At 44.8% G+C, this 13,114-nt stretch overlaps 1 protein-coding gene across 1 annotated transcript in view; it reads left to right on the top strand.

Moving 5' to 3' along the window:
* The window catches only part of Sgk1 (serum/glucocorticoid regulated kinase 1), a 119,606-nt gene that overhangs the window by 29,510 nt on the left and 76,982 nt on the right, over positions 1–13,114 (top strand). The window lies entirely within an intron of this gene.

Raw genomic sequence — 13,114 nt, forward strand, 5'->3', positions numbered from 1 at the left:
CACACACACACACACACACACACACACACACACACACACACACACACTACATACAGCGCTTGAGGCCCCGCCTGGGTTATAGGAATTCCTGTTTCAAAACGATCAATAAAACCCTTTGTTATCTTTTGGTACTTAGTACAACACTCATGGGCAACAAGATTGTAGAAGATAAATTCAAACCACAGGTGGGATCAACTGAGTTATAATCCAGACTACAAGTACTGAACCATTCAGTGAGTTTTAACAACTTGACAATTATTATTGTCATGTCCAGCCCACGTGATACAATGTCCACTGTCATTTCCACACAGAGAAAACTCCAATTCATCCTCTTTCCTCAGACCAGGCCTGATGTTTGGTATGTGTTTGCTGGAAGGTCCATGTTGGTTTCAAAATATTGAAATATTTTAATAAAGGGTAGAAAATTGTCACTACTATGCACTTCTAAGTGCCTGCCCATCAGCCAACACACCTGGCTGATCCTGCCTGCCCCAGAGGACGGCTCAGTAACCTCCACTGTTCAACCCCAAAAGGGATGAAGCATGGCACCTCAGGAGCCCTAAAAATAATAATAATAATAATAATAATCCCCAAACAAGGAGAACAATAACAATGACAAAATGCTTGGATCACATGGCCAACATCTGTGCTCAGTGTCCCTGCCACTGAACCCATGAAGTGACTTTCTTCCCTTGTACTTTCATTCCTGTACCTAGCAACTTGAAGGTGCGAATTTTAAATTGCACACTCTAGATCTGGGCACAGTGGGAGCGTGCCTCTCACTGTTTCTCATTAGGCGGACCTTTATCTTAAGCCTTTCCATGTGCCCCAGGATACAGCAGGTGCTGTCCCATCAGGGTACGTAAGCATACCCTACATATGTGCCATCTGATAGAGAAAGGTGGAGGATTTCCGTGAAGTCCAGGGTGACCCAGGCTATATGGTGAGACATATAGTGAGAGAGAGACAGACAGACAGACAGACAGACAGAGATAGGGAGATCATGCCAACACTTGGACTGATGAGCCAGCATGGCCGTGTGATGGAGTGGAGTGTCAGGAATGTTTTTTGTTTGATGTACACAGTCATCCAAGAAAGAAAGAAAGAAAGAAAGAAAGAAAGAAAGAAAGAAAGAAAGAATAACCATGCACGCTGTGTGTGTGTGTATGTGTGTATGTGAAAGTGAGTGAGGAAATTAGAGGAGACACCAGGATGCTAAAACACAAAATAATGAATTTTCCCAACGCTAGGTTTCCCCAGCAAAGCTAAGCAAGTGTTTACATTTTCCTTGCCAGATTGCCATACAGTGATGACAGCATCTGCTAATACACACGTGTGTAGCCTCTATAGCTGATTTATTTCATTTTATAGTGAGAAATGGGCGACGAGTATTAACGGTGAGGAGCATCCACAAATCATTTTCCTGCCACATTTCCTATCAACTTCTAACCTGTGGGAAAGTTCACCAATGGTGCTACGTAAATGTGTTGTGTTAAATGCATGCTCAGGGATGATGAGCATCTTTCTCTCTCTCTGCCTCTGTCTGCTTGTTTGTCTCTCCCTCTGTGCTGCCCAGTAAGATGGTCTATCCTGGGAAATCTTTCTTTGATTCTAACCCCATAATTTTATAATTATTACAATTATTTAATGCCTCTGACTTGACCCCTCCCCCTTTCTTTCCCTCTCCATTTATACTGATTTGTGTTAACAGTCATACTCCTCTGTTTTAACTATCCTGAGAGCATGGTGGATTTTCCTTTTTGTTTATTTCATTGTGGGGTTTTGCTTGTTTGTTTGTTTGTTTTTGTGGTTGGCTTTTGTTTTCTTTTGTTTCATGCTGTGTTGTTTTCATCATGTATCCCAGGCTAGCCTCAGAGCTAGTACATAGCAGCGGATGACAATTTTTATTTTGTTCACTGTTCCCTCCCCAGTTTCAGCTGTCAACCTAACACAGCCCAGAGGGATTCAAGGAGTCTGAGCTAAGGGATTGCCTCCAGCAGACTGTCATGTGAGCATGTACAAGGAGTATCTCCGGGACTGCTAATTGTGGAAAGGCTCTATCCACTGCCGGAAGTGCCATCCCTGGGCATGTGACGTGGGCTGTGTAAGAAGTATGGCAGTGAGCAGAGTTATTGCTGTAAAGCCAGCTAAGCACACACCCAAGCCAAACCACGCAGCTCTGTGGGTTACAGACGAGGACTTTTAATTTTTGATCTTCCTGCCCTACCTACCAAGTGCTGAACTCACTGTGCCTGAGGCCCATGGGACTGGACTACTGAACCAGCCTCGTGCATACTGGGTGAGCACTGTGCCAATCAAGTTGCATCCCAAGCTCTGACCTTGAACTTCTGATCAATGTCCTGCTGGGCATTAGCAGGCCCGTGTAACCATTAAGCATAGTGAATTTCCCAATTTCAGAAATATCCATATAATATCTCCAAACAAATGTGCATTGTAAATGCAGACTCCTAGTTTCTGCCTTCCAGTACTGAGCACAACTCTTGGACATAGTTTTTCAGTCCATATCTTTTTTTTTTTTTTTTTTTTTTAGTTTTGACTCTGTTCGTGCTTTCAGGGAACAATTAAACCTAACCATTTCTTCATTTATAAAACATGAAGCGAAGGGAAAAAATAGAATACAGAAATAGAAACCATTACCAAGACAGCACAGGGATAATTTGGAGAAAGCTGTTTTTGTATAAAACTAAAACTGAGTGTGTGTGCAGTTTGTACAAGAGGCTCCACAGATGAGCAGAGCTGTCAGGGAGCAGCAGCGAGGCCTCTGGATGTTAATCTTCTGTCCTTTTATTTTTCACCTTCAATTTAATTAAGTAATGTACACAGTTCTAATAATAAGACTTGACTTTCATTTGGTCTTTATCTTTGCAATTGAAATGGCTTTTCTAATAACTGCCCTTACTACAAAGAGATGATTTTTAAAACCTTTGGATTTCTTCTTATTTATTTATTTATTTATTTATTTATTTATTTGTTTGTTTGTTTATTTATTTATTTATTTTCTTTAATGTAAGCTAAATGGAGGAACTTGTGAATTGTGGAAGAATGTGATGGAGAAGCCAGGCAGGAAGAAAATGTTCTGGGTAGAGCAAATTTCTTTTGATCATGCATTTGTTCAATAAATGTAAACTGAGTGCCCTGTGCCCTAGATATGAGATGAATATTCCAGTGAATATTCTTGAATTTGTGACATGGACTTACCTGCTCCAGAACCTCCACAGTAGGCATAACTACACTGAAAATATTTTCAGAAGCATCAAGCGTCTCGCTTACGGCCATCGGAAAGCTACAGCTAGAATGTGCCTATGTCTGTGTCCCTGTCACATGTGTGCCTAGTGCCTGCAAAGACCAGAAGAGGGTATAGGATCCTCTAGTAGTAGAGTTACTGATGGTTGTGAGCCTCTGTATGGATGCTGTGAACTGTGGAGGAGCAGCCAGGGCTCTGAACCATGGGGTAGCATCTCCAGCCCCTAAAATTCAATCCTCTTAGTTCAGTTCATCACTGCAGAAGATCCTCTAGTTTGTTTGGTTGGTTGGTTTTGTTTTGCTTCTTACTTTACTGTGGTTGTTTCGTTGTTTTTGTTGTGTTTTGGTTTGGTTTTGGCTTTTGGGTGTTGTTTGAGTTTCTGACAGGGTTTCTCTCTATAGCTCTGGATGTCCTAAAACTTGTTCTGTAGACCAGGCTAGCCTTGAATTCAGAGATCCACCTTCCCTAAGGCTGGGATTAAAGGTGTGTGCTCAATGTTTCACTGTTATTTTGAGACAAGATCTCACTCCAGTCTTGAATGCTGAGGCTAGCCTTGAACTTCTGATCATCCTGTCTCTACCCCTCAAGTCTCAGGACAGGGATTTACCACCATGGCTGGTTTATGTGGTGCCAGAGATCTACCCTGGGGTATTGTGCATGCCAGGCAAGCCCTCTACCAACTGTACCTGATTTTTTTTAAAGCTCCCTTGGAAGGTCCAGGTTTGGAGGTGCCTAAAGAGAATTCTAAAGCCCTGTATTTAGACAACACTTGTTCCGAAGTCTTGCCAGGACCCCGCTCTAATTCCCCCAGAGCCCAGAACAAAACCAGCTGAGGTAGTAGCTCAGTATTACAGTGCTCAAGCCTCATTGCTAACTCAATCCTCACTGCCTCTGTCCCCTCACATACACACACACAAGGTCAGCCCTCCCTGGGTAGAGCATGCCTTTATCCTCCCAACCCCCTAGCCGAGTCAGAAACATAGTTAAGCTCTGGTCAGAAGGTGGCTCTTTCCTGTGAGTGACTGAACATGAGGGCAGACAGGAGGCAGGCCTGGGAGATCACATGGAGAAGGAGCTTCGTAACTGTCCCAGCAGAAAGATGCAGCAGTGTGGCCATCCCCACGGAGTTCACCCACTCAGCGGGGGGAGACAGACAAGCAACGGAAGAGGAATGCTGTTTCTTCATCCCAACAAATAAACTGCAACTGGGTCTAGTGCTGATGAGAAGCTGGAGACTGGGCAACTGTCCTAAACATGTGACTGAGCAGTGTTCCCAGGTGGACAGGGGTCCAGGGAGAGGATTCAAACTGAAGATCTGAGATCAGGAGGAGGGTCTTGGGGCGTGGGGAGTCGAGAAGCTAGCAGACTTGGTATCCCAAGTCACATCCAGGTTTTCCCACTGACACGAGCATTTCCATCCGTGTGACATGAGACCCCGTCAGCTGACTGCAATCGGCATCTTAGAAGACTGGCTTGAACACGGAATGCTGACACAGGTCACACTGAAAACGAAAGAAAAATGTTGCTTGGCAGGGTGGGCAGCGACTGTTTCCGTCACGGCTGCCTGGACTTTCTTATAGGGCATCATTCCCTACAAAACGGGTATGAGAGGCTGAGCAGATGGCTCAGTGGGCAAAGTGGTTGGTTGCCACACAATCGTGAGGACCCAAGCTTGGGTCCTCAGCATGCACTTAAAGCCGAGCACAGGAGCACAGTCAGCCATGTACACCTGAAATCCCAGCAAGTCAGCTGGGAGGTGGGAGGCAGAGAGCGGGGACTCATCTCCTCAGAAACTCACAGGCCAGCCAGTCTTGTGCGGGCAGTAGCCATCCAGAGACCCTGTCCCAAAAAAGGCAGAGAAGACCAACAGGTGACACTGTCTTTTGGCCTCTACATGCCCAGCGTGCCACGCATGTGCACACAAGCACAGATTTGAAACAAAATGAAACACACTGAAGGCTGACGCTGTCCTCGCCAGCTAGTGGCAGGTGGCATCTTGCATCAAGACAGAGGCTGCGGTTCTAGCAGAACAAGTTAGAGCCAACACTTCATGAAAGCTTTGGAAAGACAGGACGGATCGATAGTAAAACCTGGATGGGAGAGCGCTGAGACTTGAGGAACCAACCGGGGACAGCTTCGGTGACCCGCTCTGCGTGTCCTTCCCTTCCCGCGCCTCTTGCTTGGACCTCATCTCTTTTCTGACTTAGCTGCTCACATCCCCCAAAGCCTGCACCACATCCATCGTTATCTAATAACCTCGTTCTCCTGCAGCAGCACTTTGCAGGCACCTCGCTGCCTCATGACTCACTCCTCCTTTCTATCTTTAGTTCCTCTGCTGGGCAGGGAAAGGCGCTTTCCCTCTGGCCAAGGCTGACGACATGAGTTCAAGCCCCAGGACCCACAAGCTAGGAGACAACCAACCCCTTGACCTCACGCGTGACACACATGACAGGAGCACATCCACACACATATGCAAAATAAATGTAGCAAAAAGATTTTTAAAAAATGAGCAAAACAGGATTCATTTGTTTTTACTTTCATTTCCAAGACTTTTCTTTCCAACACCCTATATAGATGGCTGCTTCTGCTGACGCCTGGACTGGAAATGCCTTCCCATTCTCTTTTCACTTTGTTTTACTTGACCTCAAAGATTTTAGTTTAATCACCACGTCCTTCAAGAGGCCTTCCCTGATTTCTCCCTGCTGGGGTTTGATACCTGCTATCATTTCTCTCATGAGACCATCTAAAACTCCCACGGGATAAAGCTACAGTCAGAATAGTGAACATCAACTATATACCATGACCATAAGAGAAAAGTGCCGGCCTGACATGCTTGTCTCATTTAATACAATCCCCTGAGATGAGTGAAATTAATTTTCTTAGTCTTATAAAGGTGGGGACTGAGTTCTAGGCTCTGAGTTCCACGTTCTGGCTTTGGGCTTTTCAGACCAAGAGTTTCTTCTGAGTTCACTTGTTCAGTGTTTGCTGCATAAGAAAACACTGGCTCTTGTCAATCCCATCTGAAACACAGGCCAGCAGCCTCTCTTAAAGGGCAACACATGTTTCCTTCTGCGAGTCTCATAGCAGCAGCTCGACCAGCTCTTGCTGAAATGGCACCCTCCCCTTACAAAAAGTTGCTGTTTATTTTGTTATGTGTTTCTGTTACAAGCGCCCGTGTATTCCAGGCTGGCCTGAAGCTCACTGTATAGCAATGACAGTTTTCATCTCCTGGGCTCCTGCTTCAGCTTCTGAAGCACTGGGATAACAAATAAATGATACGAGCTGAGTTCTGTTGAACTCTTCAAATGCTGCAAGAGAAAGACGGCCCATTTTTAAAATGGTTAGACTATGGATTTTCAAATGGTTTGGGTTGATTTGATCTGCTTGTGTATGTGTTCATGTCCATGTGCATGCCTGTGTGTGAGTGCATGCTTGTGTGTGTGTGTGTGTGTGTGTGTGTGTGTGTGTGTGTGTGTGATAGAGCTTTGCTTCGTATTCCAGGCTGGTACCAAACTGCCTCTACCCCTCAAGAGCTGAGCTCATAAGCATGAGGCACTGCACCCATCCAACTCCACTGAAACCTCAACATAGCACAGAAGATAGACTGTGCTGACTCAGGATGGCTAGACTTCAGACTTGGCAGCTTTCTGCAGTCAAAGTCAATGTACATTCAGTAGAAACTTGGATACTTGAAGCTTTGTGTCTTTTGGGCTTTGCTGCTGATAGCTTTTGATTTGGGGGATAGGGCCTCACTGTGAAGCTCAGGCTGGCCTAGAACTTGCTATGTATACCTGGCTGGCCCCAGAACTCATAATCAGTATGCCTGAGCCTCCCAAGTACTATCATTAAAGAACTGACCAGTACAGCTGGCAGGGTATTTCTAGCTCACAGTTTGGCCCCTTTCCTGGGCCCAACTTCTTCAGATCCTCTCTGATGATGCTGGATGGACTGCTGAAACAACAACTCTTCCATAATCACAAAGGGAGTAACCCGCACAACATGGCGGCAGCATCACCTCTGAGCAGCTCTGGAGTGCTTGAAGTACATTCAATGTTAATATTACTCTGAGCTTGAGACATGTTTGTGTAAAGTGAATCCATTGGAAGCTGAGACATAACACAGAGAGGGGTCCATTAAATTTGGTAATGGATCTATTGTCATCTTGTTTCATAGGATGAGGCTTTTTAGTCCCCAACAAATACTAAGTGATTCATTGATGTCACTTAATGAATACATTGCAATGAGGGTCAGAGATGATGTAAAGTCGGTACAGTGTATGCCTAGATCCCTAGCTCTGCAAGAAGCCAGGTGTGCCAACACATGTTTGTAACCCCAGCACTGGCATGAAAGAGTGTGAGCTAAGGAAGTGAAGATGGTTTTTCCATGAATCTTGGCTAAAGAGAGAAAAAGTGGTATGGGGGGGCACAGGGAAGCTGGAACAAGGCAGAGTCTGTGGGTATAACTGACCTGCTTTTAGTTTACTCGCTTTTAGAGATAGTGCAAGATGAACATGTTTAATATGTTAAGAGTTGAGAGCCTAAAGGAGGAAAGAAGCTAAAACTGCTGGGAAAGGAATTTCTTGGAGGTGATAGGGGAGGAAGTGTTGAAAACTTGTGGATTACTGGAGATAAGAAAACCAGGTTGTTGCCCAGGTTTCTTCTTGAGTCTCTATTTGCTTTCTAACCCCCAAAGCAAATAGCACACAGTAACTCTTACAGAGAGTAGTCAAAATAATTTTCTGTTCTTTCCCTTCTTTTCCTCCTTCCCCTCCCCCTTCGCTTTCTCTTCCTCACCTTCATATCTCTGTCCAAGACAGGCTAATTCAAAACAAAGGATCAGTGCTACAGTTTTAAGAAATAAAAAACCAAAAAGGACCAAAATCTTTATCTCCATTCCCAAACACTCCTTTTAGTGAATCCCTGAGTTCTGCCTGTCATTGATTGGTGGTGATATTTTGGTGGAGTAGAAAAGGGACCGTAAGTTACTGAGCCTGGAGTTCAGGCTAAGAATGTGGTGTCTCACACTCTGGGTGATGCTGAGAGTGGTGCCTCTTGTGAGCTACAGCACAGAGGGCACAGAGAGATACCCGTCTCGCCTCTTCAGTTCCCTTCCTGAGAGTCCCTCCCCCTCCATGCCCCAAACCAGGCCTGGAGAAATACAAAGTTAGACCTTGGGAATCCAGAACAGGATGCATGGAAAGCACTGGGAAATCCCAAAGGCATGGAAAGCCGGGGAATTCCAGAGACGGCTCAGCATTGTCAGGGTGCTGGTTCAGGGCAGGTATGGTGGTATAAGGGAAGTAAATATAGCATATTTCTTACCTTTGTAGGGGATCTTAGCAAAGCCTGTGGATATTCATAAACAGATATAATTTTCTTAAAAAAAAAAAAAACAACAGAGTAACTACTATTGCTTATTCCTTAAAAGGGTCTAAACAGTTAATTTTATCCTTACAGTCCACAGACCCAGAAGAAGTTTAAAAAAATTTAAATCATGTGGTATTTGTATGAGCAATAAGCAATGCAGATGTTCAAAAGGAAAGAGTTGTATGATCAGTGGTGTTCTGAGGTAAAAAGATCAAGGTCATGTGACTGTATTGTCAGCATCTGAGAGACCATGGAAGGGCCCTGGCTATGGATATGTGAGGAACCCCATATCCATTGTAACCCATCTGCCATCAGGTACCCAGGCAGCGAGGCATAGCTATTTGGAGGAGACAGTGCGTCTTTTAATAATTTTCTGAACATTTTAGTTGGAAAACTGCCTTATGTCAGGATTAAAAGACTTTATTTTTTAATGTTTTTTTCTTTTCTTTCTTTCTTTTCTTCTTGTTGGAGCCTGGCACTCACTATAGCAGCCTAGGGTGGTCTTATACGCCTTGTAATCCCCCTGCCTCAACCTCCCAAGTGCTGGGGACCCAGGCATTACCCAACCTGGGAGAACTGAAAGTTACTATGGCGTTATATAAACAGTGGGTTTTCCAGGATGAAAGTGTGCCTCACCTCTGGTCCCCATGGCTTTTGAGAATAAGGCAGCTCTCTCTCCCAAAACAAAGAGAGCCAGGAGACAGAGGCTCTGCCAGCTGGTTCACACAGAAGTGCCGGTGAGCTATCATTTTTCCGCATCAGTTGATATCATTATCAACTAAGCCATTTTATATTAAGAGTAATATCTGTTTACTATTACATAATAGGAAAAGGAACCACAAGTGGAAAATCCCTAAAATCTGGCCAATCCCTGAATCATATCTGGCAACCCTCTAGTCAACAGGATTATGTTTTCTGGAGAGCTTTTTTTTTTTTTTTTTTTTTTTTCAAATAAATTAATAAAACCAAGGCAGCCTAGATTTAGCAAAGAATTTCGTTTAGTGTTTTACCTAGGCATTGCTCAGAATATGTAATTAGAAGTATGGTCTTACTCTTTAACTCCAGGCTCCAGAGATAGCTGCTTTCCAAGCCTGGTTCAATTTGGAAATAAGACTCCTCTAAGCCCCCCAGTGAGAGAACTCTGGCTTTGTTTGAGATGGGGGGGGGGTGTCTCTCCCAGTCTGTTTACAATGCTCTTCACAAGGTTGTGGTGCCCTGAATAAAACTGGGCCAAGGTGGCCCCGGAGCCTGAGCTGCTTAGGCCGCTCACAGTCCCCTCTAACCCAGCAATTCAACTCCTGAAGGAGCACCGGGGGCGGGCTGCAACTTCCATCCCCTGAGGGCCGGAGGGATGCTCTCTCAGCAGTTCTAGGGGGCACCTTGCCCAGGAGTCTCTGCGCGTGCTCACTTCTCACACCCCAGTCACTCTCCAGGGATTTCCGCCGCCCAAGTAAATACCATAAACCCTGTCCTTAATTAAGGACCCATAAAAACCACGGGTGAAGCTACAGAGCTAGTGAAAACTGTCAGCAAGTAACGGGGAAGGGACATATAACCACCTCCATCCCTGTTAGAAAATGTCCTGCCCTGTCGCTTTCCTGATGCCCTTCTGTGACACTTCTGAAGAAATAGATTACTTCCTTCCCTAGCTACACTCTCTGCGCGAGGCCACCATCGTCTAAGGTTCAGAACGGGTTGGTTTGTCAGGAGTGTCTTGGCATCCTGGGCCTTTCTGAGAAGTTAACTCCCCCATCCGACTGATTTAAAACACCGGACACATCCACGCTTGGCACATACGCAAATCGAAGATTTCCATAAGCATCATAAAAAGACGAGCAATCGACTCAAAGCATCCAGGCCCGGGAAATGAAGGACGAACACCTCCACACCCACTGCCCAGAAAAATCTACAAAAGCCATTGCTTCGTTTCACTTTCCTGGAGAGTTGTGGTTTTCCATCTCAAGTTTGCATTTGCTGCCTGGCTTTCCCCTGAAATGCATACCTGGGGATGCGCCTGCTCACGTGACATCTGTTGGCCACAAGTCCGCCTTTACTGCCCGTTGCTTTCCTTAGGATGATGGAGACAGGGGTCTTCAAGGCTCGAAGAGCCCACTCACATTGCCCTGCTTCACTTTCTGCCCTATGTACCTAAGTTCACTCATTTTAGAAGAGAAATATCATGTCCCTCTAATAAATAAGTGTGCACCCCAAGTTATAAATCACTGTCCACAGAGGCAAGGTAGACTCACACTTTCAGATACCAAGAATAATCTCAGCCAGGCCCTGCAGCTTGTGAATAAAATGGAAGATGGATCTTTTCACATCCTGTTCCTAGTCACTCCGAAGCTAAATCGACTTGGCAAAAGAGATGGAAAGAAAGCCAGAGTGAAAAGATTAATTTTAAATTCAAGTTTGGAAATAAAGCAAGAACCATTACCAGCTTCAAGCTCAGAACTCTCTGAATAAGAATAATAATAAAAAATATTTTCCATCTGAAATAAAACTTGGTTATGTCTAGGTTGATCAGAAACACATTTGGAAGGCTGAGAAGTAGCTAGGCGGTGGAGCATTTACCCGGCATTCAAGGGGCCACAGATTCAATCCAGCCCCCACCACTGCCTCACACTCCAAACAAACAAATCTGAGACCAGCATCAAGAAGAGAAATTCCAGCTCAGAATCTTAGGTTAACATAGGTTGCTTGCCACTCATGGAGCAGACAAAACTTTTTCCTTGATGATGTTGGGGACCAAACCTTATGAGGTGGGCGAGCACTCTGCCACTTTGCTGTACCCCTAAACCTTCATTAAACTTTTTTATTTCTCTCTGTGTGTGCCTGTGTGGGCACGCCTGTGTGAGTGTGCTTTGCGAACGTGGGCACGTGTGTGACAAAGCACACCTGTTAGGGGATATCTTCGGCCCCAGATCCTCTCCTTCTGCCTTGCTGGCAACAAGTTCTTTCTGTTGTTTGGGGCTGCCTGGTGCTTGCAGCGTCTGGGGCGTCTCCTGTGTGGACTTCTTGCCTTATTGGAATCCCTGGGATCAAGACACATACTCCCCACCTAGCTACACAGGGGATCTGGGCTGTCAAAGTCCTCACGCCTTCAAAACATGTGCACTATCCACTGAGCTGCCTTCCCAGCCCAGGATGAGTGCCCTTGAACACACCTGCTTATAGTGTCCTGGCAGTACGAAGAATACTGACAGAACAACCCACCTTTTAAACATCATCCTAAGAAATTAAAAAGAATATTGATCTATTTTTTTTTTTTGGTTTTATAACACACACACACACACTTTTGAAACATGATCTTATGCAGCCAAGGTTGACCCCATTAAACTCCTGATATTCCTGCCTCTACCTCCCAAGTACTGAGATTATAGGTACTCTATTTAGACTCAAAAAAAAAAAAAAAAAAAAAAGATTCTTTAAACGAATATTGGAAAGAATACAGGGGCACGAGATAGCGCTCAGTGACGGAGCACTAGCGTGTGAAAGGTCACGGGTCTGTTTCCCAACACCTCAAGAAGCAGACTGGGAATGTGTAGAGGATATGAGAAGGGCAGGACTGGGGTTGGGGCGGGAGAGGAGAAAAGTGACGTAGGGACAAGAAAACCAGTAACAAGGAGAAAAAGGAGGAGCTGGATACTGGGTTTTTCAGCCAGGTATGGCCGTGTTAGAGATGCTACCATACCAGTAACTAGACAACTAAAGCAAGAATGTCACAAGTTTGAGGTCAGTTTGGGTTATATAGTAAGATCTCTCTGAGAGAGGGGAAAGGGAAAGAGATGGGGGAAGAGAAGAAGACACATAAATAAGGCAAATAAAGAAAATTTTAGAACACAAACGTAAATAAATAAAGATGGTTTTAATAGCTTAAGACCCTTGTCAATGATTAATAAAATTGTTCCCTAAGAAATAAAAATACAGGTCGGAGCAGCGCTTACGATGCAATCTAATATTTATGAGATGAGAAAACATAAAGGCTTCAATGTCTTTAAAGGGAGAAAAACGCTTCAATTCTAGCAGGGACAACTTTGTCTAGCGCAGTCTAAACACTGCACTGATAACATTTCACTGTTATGGACTCTTGACAGAGGAGCACTGAGGTAGGCTCTCAAGTAGCCCTGGCTGGCCTTGAACTTGTTCTCTTGTCCTCACTTTCCCAAGCTTTAGAATTACACACTGGAACTCACATAGGGCCTCATCATCCTGCAGCTTTTGAGAAAGAATCTTACTTTGTAGCTCAGGTTGGCCTTAAAATGTTCCCCTGCCTCAGCCTCCCAAGTCTGGGGACTGCACAGCCAGCTCAGACGTTTATCTGGAGGCAACATCTCGCTCACTAACTTGCCCATCCTAGCCTTGAAACATTCACTAGCTCAAGCTGGCTTTGAACTTTTCTTCTTCCTGACTCAGTTTCTCAAGTAGCAAGCCTAGCTACAATTCTTTTTCTGTCCTCTTTTAAAGCCAAGCTCTTCCAGCC

The sequence above is a fragment of the Psammomys obesus genome, unplaced genomic scaffold (assembly GCF_907164565.1).
Source record: "Psammomys obesus unplaced genomic scaffold, mPsaObe1.curated_primary_1811, whole genome shotgun sequence".
NCBI lineage: Eukaryota > Metazoa > Chordata > Mammalia > Rodentia > Muridae > Psammomys > Psammomys obesus.